The sequence below is a fragment of the Podarcis bocagei genome (genome assembly GCF_964188305.1).
Source record: "Podarcis bocagei genome assembly, chromosome: 12".
NCBI classification, from domain to species: Eukaryota; Metazoa; Chordata; class Lepidosauria; order Squamata; family Lacertidae; genus Podarcis; species Podarcis bocagei.
The window spans coordinates 7,927,925-7,937,887 of record NC_138137.1 but is presented as its reverse complement, the minus strand read 5'-3'; positions in this window follow the sequence as shown (position 1 = coordinate 7,937,887).

Sequence of the window (9,963 nt, the reverse complement as noted above, 5' to 3'; positions counted from 1 at the left end):
AAGGAAACCCGATCAATTCACAATAAAACCCGATTTAGCTCCTCTCTGAGCTCCTCTCTGAGCAGCGCCGGATTGACGTAGAAGCTAAGCATGCTATAGTTTAGGGCTCCAATCTCTTGCCCCCCCCCCAAAAAAAAATATAAAGGGGAAAAAACTGGATGTACATTTCCAAAATGTAAAATAAAAACAAATAAAATAAAACCTACATACAGCAACAGTGTTTATGTTGTGTAGGCTCCTATGATGCAAGGAATGGCCTGCTAGCCTGCTCCCTAAAATATCACTGGCTTGCTCATTTCTCTAGATAGGGTGCCTACATTCTGCATGGACTGGTTGTAACAATTACTTTGATAAAATACATATTTTGTTATGTGCAAATGGCTTTAGATACCTATTAGGTCCATAAATTGGCATATAGCATATATTCAACACACACAAAAAGTAACAATTTGTTGTTGACAAAGGACAGCTGGACATATTAAGGGCCCCATTACCTTCAGTAGCTTACAGCCTCATCAAACCTAAATCGGCCCTGGCTAGGCCATCTCCTTCCCCAGACCATTCCTTCCCTTCCCTTGGCACACCTCTTGCTGGCCCCACTCCACAACTTTCTCCATACCCTCCAACATTTATCTGATTAAAATAGGGGTGTCCTATTCGATGATGATGATGATGTTATAGGAATTCTAAGGTCTCAGATATATATAAAAATCATATGTTCCTAAATCTACAAGGCAAATATAAAATATAAGTATATAAACCCAGTGGCATAGCATGGGTTGTCAGCACCCGGGGCAAGGCAAGTAATTTGCGCCCTCTAACCCGTGGATTTGCGCCCCCTAACCCGTGGATTTGCGCCCCCTAATCCGTGGATTTGCGCCCCCTAACCTGTGGATTTGCGCCCCCTAACCCGTGGATTTGCGCCCCCTAACCCTAACCCCCAGATGTTGCGGCCGGGCCCCCCTGCACCCCCACGCTACGCCACTGTATAAACCACGTCTGAAATACTACAGGAGAGCAATCCTGAAGCCATTCTTACTCTTCCAGTGACCTCAGATATTCTCTGCAGTGAGGAAGGAAATTGGAAAAGCCTCCCCATTGTCTCTTTGTTCACAAATCCTATTTCAGGGTATACTATGGTGAGCCTGTACCTGGATTCAGGAACTAAGTACAGTGGTACCTTGGTTCTCAAACTCCAAAAACCTGGAAGCAAGTGTTCTGGTCTTCGAATGTTTTTTGGAAGCCGAAATTCTGATGCAGCTGTCGGCTATTGTTTCTGGGGCACCTGCAGTGATCAGAAGCTGCACCTTGGTTTTTGAACATTTCAGAAGTCAAACAGATTTCCGGAATGGATTAAGTTTGGCGCTTTCGTTTTTGCTATTTATTTTGCATTTTTGAGGCTTTTTCGGTTAATTTGTTTTTGTGACTGCAATCAACTGCTGATTGATTGTGTGACTGTGGAAAGCCCCCCTTCCAAACAATAACTATCATCAGTGCAGGTAAGAAACTAATAATTTTAATTTTTCTCATCTACGATACTGCCTTATTTATTTTATAGTACGTGGGTGGTGCTGTGGTCTAAACCACAGAGCCTTAGGCTTGTCAATCAGAAGGTCAGCGGTTCGAATCCCCACGACGGGGTGAGCTCCCATTGCTCAGTCCCAGCTCCTGCCCACCTAGCAGTTCGAAAGCATGTCAAAGTGCAAGTAGATAAATAGGTACCACTCTGGCGAGAAGGTAAATGGCATTTCCGTGCGCTGCTCTGGTTTCACCAGAAGCGGCTTAGTCATTCTGGCCACATGACCTGGAAGCTGTCTGCAGACAAACACCAGCTCCCTCGGCCTATAGAGCGAGATGAGCGCACAACCCCAGAGTCGTCCGCGACTGGACCTAATGGTCAGGGATACCTTCACCTTTACCTTTACAGTACATTGATTATTGCTTTCATGTTACGGATCAATGGTCTTGTTAGATAGTAAAATTCATTAAAAAAAATCCTTCCAGTAGCACCTTAGAGACCAACTAAATTTGTTATTCGTATGAGCATTTGTGTGCATGCACACTTCTTCAGATACCACGTGCATGCACACAAAAGCTCATACCAATAAGAAACTTAGTTGGTCTCTAAGGTGCTACTGGAAGGAATTTTTTCATTTTGTTTCGACTACGGCAGACCAACATGGCTACCTACCTGTAACTAGTAAAATTCATGTTAAATTGCTGTTTTAGGGGTTGTTTTTAAAAGTGGAACACATTAATGCTTTTTCCATTACTTTCTATGGGAATGTGTGCCTTGGTTCTGGAACGCTTTGGTTTTGGAACGGACTTCTGGAACAGATTAAGTTTGAGAACCAAGGTACCACTGTACAGTATATACAGCATCTCAAAAGGAATGGCCAGGCTGCCCAAGTAAAGCAATCAAGTGACCATTATCAGTATCCTGCCAGACGGGTTTTCTGTTGTAGCCCGCCTCCTTCTGTGATGTATGTATTATGTTTTTGGGGGTGGTCTTGAGCTACAGGGTGGGCAATTAGAAAAAGAGGTGCCAGAACTTCACAATGAACACCTCCCTTTTATTATTATTCATTTCATTTCTATACCGCTTTATATTTTTAATAAAAATCTCAAAGCGGCTTGCAGCACATGGAAACATCAGTAAAACAACGCAAAATTAAACATTACTGAAGAAAGTTAAATATAATGTTTAAATCTGGTTCCTGCTTATAGGAGGGTGACCGGTAGATCCATCTGGCAAATACAGAGATTGGTACTCCAATATTTTCTGCAGCCAATAGGTCAGGATGCTGTTGTGTCTAGGTCACGTACAAATAGGAGCTTGTGCCAGGGTCACAGATAGCTCCTGAGGGATCTAATTTATATTAAACTTATGCCTTCTGCACTGATGCCATGATCCATATAACTAAACCATCTAAAAAGTCCAGACAAGTCTCTTTTGCTATAGAACAAAAACTGAGAAAGATGGAAAGGATTTGCTGAAATAACTAATTGAACAAGAATACAAAAAAGGGAGGTGTGAAGAGGTCGATGATACAAGTAAATGAAAGGTAGAGATATAGAGATATTGGATGTGTTTTTTTGAATGTTTTTGCTTTTCTTGTTGTTTTGTTGTATTGTTCTTTTTTGTTTTTTTCTCTTTATTTCTGATGTATTGTGAACTTTTTATTGTTTTCTTCTTTTTTTCTGTAACTATTAAACTTTTAATATCTTTTTTTTTTTTAAAGAAAGACAAGTCTCTTTTGCAAGAGTGAGTAGAACTGGACGATGGTTATAAAAAGGTCTCAGCACCTTCACAACTACAATTCCCAGAACTGCCTGGGGGAAGGTAGGAGGGTTCAACATTTTAAAAATAATTTGTGTCACAATTGTGCCCCGAGAGCCTCACCAGCATTTGTTGGGGTAATAAAGGAAGTGTCTGAATGAATGTTTGCAACACACTAAACGTAAGGCAGAACCAAGTTTTTATGCAACATGTTTTATTGTACTTTCCTGCAATCATTTATCTTCTTGCTCATCTGCATGTATACAATCCAGGAAAATTCAAAACAGGCCATTTCTCTAGATTATAGAGCACTTTCCTTTGCAGCAGAAGTACAATCTGTGCTTTGGTGCCCCTGCCATGTAATCCAAACTGCAAATCCCACCAATGTTTAAAGGCATCTGAGGAGTTTAGCCGTTAGCTATAATGTAACAGGTTATTATAAACCACGGCTAGCTAAAAGCTGGGCAAATCACATATGCTAAACTCTAGGATAACTCTCTGCTCACAGTTTGCCCTATACTTTACAAACGGGACATTCTTTTGAAGATTTTCACTGACAAAGAAGAAAATAATACCTTTGCTTTTCAATTCAATATTTAACTGATGTGCTCTATTGTAAGTCAAAGTTGGTGTCTTACATTCTTGCGACAACAGTGTGGAAATTGACTTGTCCTGATGTTATGAGGTCGACTCCTGAACCTATATGCATGCCCAGCACACATACGAACCCAAAAACAATACTAAGAAGAATGGACCCTTTTGAGTGGAGTCAGGATGTGTGAAAATGTGTGTATACCTTCATCCCAATAAAGAACTTGTCGCCCCAGGAAGCAGAAACAGATGGGTTTGTTACATGCAAATGGAAGAGACATAGCAGATGTGTGCTGCTTTAGACAGTGAAGTTGCAAATAAGTGGGGCAGCAAATCAAATTAAAATTCAAACACCTTAATCCTAAAGATAAAAGGAGTCCCTACCTACCCAATGAGCATAGAGATGTGCCACAGTACACATACTAAAAGAAATTAAGATAAGGGGTTTACATATGTGTACCTGATCTTGGAGCAAGTGAGACACAAAGTCATTGTAAAAATGGCATTTTCCCCTGCAGTGACATCACACCCCCTGAAACCCTGGCAACGTCCCACTCCCAATGCTGCTATATATATATTTTTGCAAACTAAAAATGTCTCTGCCATCACCTGATGGCACCTCTCTCAGGCAGTCTTCTGAGAAAGCTGGCCTGACTTATTCCGTAGTAAATCCGCTAATCAAACCTGCTGCCTCTACTAATTTCAGAAATTATGGGGAGAACCGGGCACCCAGGAATTCCAGGGGATCCTTTCCCCATGCAAACCCTTAACATTCTCCATCATGAGAGGCGTAAGACTTCTGTCACCTGATCTGAAAGTTCACTCTGTCCTTATTAGAAAAGCCAGTCCAGCAACCCCCTTTCCTGATTTGTAGAGTATCTCTCAAACAGAGGAACAGTCTGAATAGCCCTTTTATGTAACAGCATCATGGGCGTAGCCAGGATTATTATTTTTTATGGGGGGGAAGGCTTTATGTTTTTTTTTGGGGGGGGGTTAGAACTGAGTCGGGCCAGTTAGTTAAATATATTTATATATTTACACACACACACGATTCCTACGCCCATGAACAGCATCCTGTCGATTTGACTTGCAAAGAACGCTTTCCTGTCCTAAGCGAGTGTCTCAAAATACAGTGGTACCTCGGGTTAAGTACTTAATTCGTTCTGGAGGTCCGTTCTGAACCTGAAACTGTTCTTAACCTGAAGCACCACTTTAGCTAATGGGGCCTCCTGCTGCCGCCGTGCTGCCGGAGCACAATTTCTGTTCTCATCCTGAAGCAAAGTTCTTAACCTGAAGCACTATTTCTGGGCTAGCGGAGTCTGTAACCTGAAGTGTATGTAAGCTCAAGGGTATGTAACCCGAGGTACCACTGCAAAAGGGTATGTAGCTTGAAATAGATTACAGTTGTACCTCGGGTTACATACACTTCAGGTTACATACGCTTCAGGTTACAGACTCCACTAACCCAGAAATAGTGCTTCAGGATAAGAACAGAAATCGTGCTCTGGCGGTTAAGAACAGTTTCAGGTTAAGAACGGACCTCCGGAACGAATTAAGTACTTAACCCGAGGTACCACTGTACTCTGGTAGATCATTCCTCCGCTGCAGTTAATTCCAACTTCTTCCCGGCGACTTCATAACTCCGAAGGCTGCGCGTGCTCCCCCACAGCCGCGCGCCACAGGCCTGACTCATCGCCCTGCGGGTCCGAGAGGAGGGCCGGGCAGGGCAGGGCAGGGCAGCTGCTCCGCTTGAGGCCTCGAGGAAAAAAACCCCGAGCGCTCGCTCAGCAGCCGCGTCTGGGCTGGAAACGAAGAGGCGCCACGTCGCGACGCCAGGGGACAGTTGCCTCCCCCAGATAAAAAAACACGCAGGAACTAGAAACCTGACTCTTTTTTTCCAAATTTTTTATTGGTTTTCACATTATAAACAAACAAACATAATTCATAGCCATATTGAAAATTGCACTTATTAACCTTCCTCGCTTCCCCATGGTTGCATTTCATTGCATATCCTTTTAACGGATTTCCAAATCACAGCTCTTCTCAAATTCAACATCCTTAGCTCTTCACATTACGAAATTAAACATATTAATTCATCACTTAACATAAATAAAATCCTCAGCCAATTAAGTATCTTCAAGCTGTTTTCGGTTAATTTAACGAAATAATCAAATTAAATTTAATCCACTCTTCCTGATACTCCTCCTCCTCCTTCTGGTCGCGGACTCTTCCTGTCCGAAAAATCCTCCATCTTCATCTGCCATTCTTCTGTCCTTGGGAATTCTTGGGTTTCCCACTTTTTAGCTAACAAAATAGGAGCAGCTTGACTCCAGACTTGACTATTGGCGGCTCCCCTTTGCTCGGGCTTTTCTCCCTCAGTTTCTCCCTCAGGCTCCCGCCTGGTCTCCCAGGCCCTCCTCTTCCTCGACGTCCCCCTGCCTCGCCTCCCCTCGGGGCTGGCTCCTCCCGCCGGCTCTGCAAGCGGAGAAGCCGCGGCTGCCCGTTTCCCCCCCCCGACCCTCCTTCTCCTCCTCCTCCTTTCTCCGCCCCTCTCCACGTTTGCAGCTCTGGGAAGCCGGGATTTGGGCTCCGGACCTCCGCCTCCCCTCTCCTCGCACCGCCGCCATGGAAGGGCCAGGAATGCCGCCCGGCCGGAGGAGACGCCGCCGCCACCGCTGCTTCTCGCCGCTGCTGCTGGCGCTGCTGGTGAGCTGCGCGGCGTGCCAGGCTCCGCCGGTGCCGGGCGCCGGAGACCCGCCGTGGGACGGCAAGGACGTGCTGGTGGAGCGCAGCTACGTGCCCCGCGAGTGCCCGCGCACCGTCCGCGCCGGCGACTTCGTGCGCTACCATTACCACGGCACCTTCCCCGACGGCGCCAAGTTCGACTCCAGGTACGGCGCCTCGTCGCGCGGCCCTGCCTGCGCGCGCTTCCCTGGCAGCAAGGCCCGTCGGAGGCAGCGGGCGCGCGGGCGCGCACACGCTCGGCAGCCTTCGCGCCCCATCAGGCTCGCTGGCCGGCCGAGCCTCTCTCCCTAGACGGCAGGGACAGTCGGGGCTCTGGGCCTGATCCAGCCCAGGGCGGCTTTGGGTGTGGGGCAGAGCAGCCGCTTCGCACGAGGGAAACCGCAGCCCCTGCCCTCTCCTGCTAAAATGGGGAGCCCACAGTCTGAGAGAGCTCTCCCCAGGATGCAGTGGTACCTCGGGTTACAGACGCTTCAGGTTACAGACTTGGCTAACCCAGAAGTAGTACCTCAGTTTAAGAACTTTGCTTCAGAATGAGAACAGAAATCGTGCGGTGGCAGCAGGAGGCCCCATTAGCTAAAGTGGTGCTTCAGGTTAAGAACAGTTTCAGATTAAGAACGGACCTCCGGAACGGATTAAGTTCTTAACCCGAGGTACTACTGTACAGTGGTACCTTGGTTCTCAAATTTAATCCTTTCCCGAGGTCCGTTCCATAACCGAAGCGTTCCAAAACCAAGGCATGCTTTCCCATAGAAAGTAATGCAAAACGGATTAATCCGTTCCAAGCTTTTAAGGACAACCCCTAAAACAGCAATTTAACATGAATTTTACTATCTAACGAGACCATTGGTCCATAAAATGAAAGTAATAATATAAAAAGGTAAAGGGACCCCTGACCATTAGGTCCAGTCGTGACCGACTCTGGGGTTGTGGAGCTCATCTTGCTTTACTGGCCGAGGGAGCCGGCGTACAGCTTCCAGGTCACGTGGCCAGCAGGACTAAGCCGCTTCTGGCGAACCAGAGCAGCGCACGGAAACGCCGTTTACCTTCCCTCCGGAGCGGTACCTATATATCTACTTGCACTTTGACGTGCTTTCGAACTGCTAGGTTGGCAGGAGCTGGGACCGAGCAACGGGAGCTCACCCTGTCACGGGGATTCAAACCCTGATCTTCTGATTGGCAAGTCCTAGGCTCTGTGGTTTAACCCACAGCTCCACCCACGTCCCTTTCAATGATCAATGTACTGTACTATAAAATGAATAAGATAGTATTGTAGATGATAAAAGTTAAAAATATTTTTTTCCCCTTACCTGCACTGATGATATTCATTGTTTGGATGGGGGGGCTTTTATCCATTTCCGCAGTCACACAATCAATCAATCAATCAATCAATCAATAGCTGAACTGGGTTCCACACAGTCACAAAAACAAATTAAACGAAAAAGCCTCAAAAACGCAAAATAAATAGCAAAAACAAAAGCGCCAGACTTAATCCATTCTGGAAGTCCATTTGAAAACCAAGGCGCAGCTTCTGATTGGTGCAGGCATCCTGGAAACAATAGCCGACAGCCACATCAGGCGTTCAACTTCCGAAAAACATTTAAAAACCGGAACACTTCCGGGTTTTCGGCATTTTGGAACCAAGGCGTTTGAGAACCAAGGTACCACTGTACTGCTCTATGCAGCCAACTGCTAGGGCTGAGGTCCCTTTGCCCCCCCCCCAGATTTGAGTGGGTCGCCCCTCCCAAGTTGATCAGTTATGTAGGGTGGGGTTTACATGGGTTCCCTCAATAGTTTATTCAAGTGGGCACCCCTGGCTCTAGGTGTAGAGGCATCTGTTTATAAACTGGTAAAGCCTATGAGAAGCCATACCTGCCATCATCTTCAAAAGGCAAAGCTCCTCTCCTAGTCTAGAAAACCCCACCAGTGCCAGATATAGGGTGGTGAGCTAAGGGGGCATGATAATAGTAATAGTAATAATAATAATAATAATAATAATAATAATAATAATAATAATAATAATAATAATAATAATTAAATGCATATATTTATACAGGTACCAACTGAGAAGATATTACAGATGCTTTATGTTTCCATATGATTTATGCTGCATTTGCCCTGCTCTAGTATGTTCTGTTATGTTTCCACAATGTATTGTTTGTAAGCTGCTTTGGGATTCATTTGAATGAAAAGCGGCCCAGAACTACTAATAAATACAGTGGTACCTCAGGTTACAGACGCTTCAGGTTACAGACTCCACTAACCCAGAAATAGTACCTCAGGTTAAGAACTTTGTTTCAGCATGAGAACAGAAATCGCGCGGCCCCATTAGCTAAAGTGGTACCTCAGGTTAAGAACAGTTTCAGGTTAAGAACGGACCTCCAGAACGAATTAAGTTCAATATCCATAAAAAAGCAACTGTACCAAAAGGAATTATTGTGAAAATAATAAATACGATAGGGTTTTTTTTTTGCGAAATTTTTTCCTCCCTGCAGGCACCACATTAGCAATGTCTGCCTCTGACCCCACCCTAGGCGGAGAGGCTGCTTACAGCGCAACCTTTTGGATCACAGGCACCCCCTTGGGCTGCAGTTGTAGCTCTGGAACTCGTCCATTTCCAAGTGATGGAGGCACTTAGGAATGTTGTCGCACAATACAGTGAACTGGCCTCTGCTATATTTCTCTTTGTGTATGATACTTTTGAATGCATTCCCACTGAAGTCCTTGAAGTAAAAGGTAGATTTAATATAACTTGGGTGCACTTTAAGTGTTCCTGTGAGTAAAATGTGGGCTACATCTAATTTCATCATAATTATAGGGCTGTATAACAGCACCTACGCAAGGCATAGAAGGGATGTCTATTTCTCCTCTGTTGAGAGGACATTATGGTGAGAGGACATCTGATGAGAGATATTATGTTAATTATCAAAAATTCCCAAGTGATCATTGAAAGTGAATATGCCCTTTGGCAAAATTCCAGGCATCTCTTTGGAGAGAATGCATATTCTTGGAAGCTTATATTTTTTACCCTTTCAGCATTGTTGTAGAATGATGCATTCCTAACCCCACACCTTGGGAATAAGCCCCATTGAATTCAATGAGACCTACTTCTGAGTAGACATGATTGGGGTTGCTCCAGAAGAGCAAAACCATTCATTCCCCCCCCTATATCTGTCAATCAAATTAAAATTGCCTTGAATATGGCATTTCTGTCATTATCCATTCAAGACAAAATAAAGTTCACCTTCACAGAACTTGTGGCAGAAATGTTTTGTTTGTTTGTGCTGAATCAGCTGCCATGGGTAATTCTGAGTTTGAAAGATTAGTGAAAAAATTCTTTCACTTCTTTC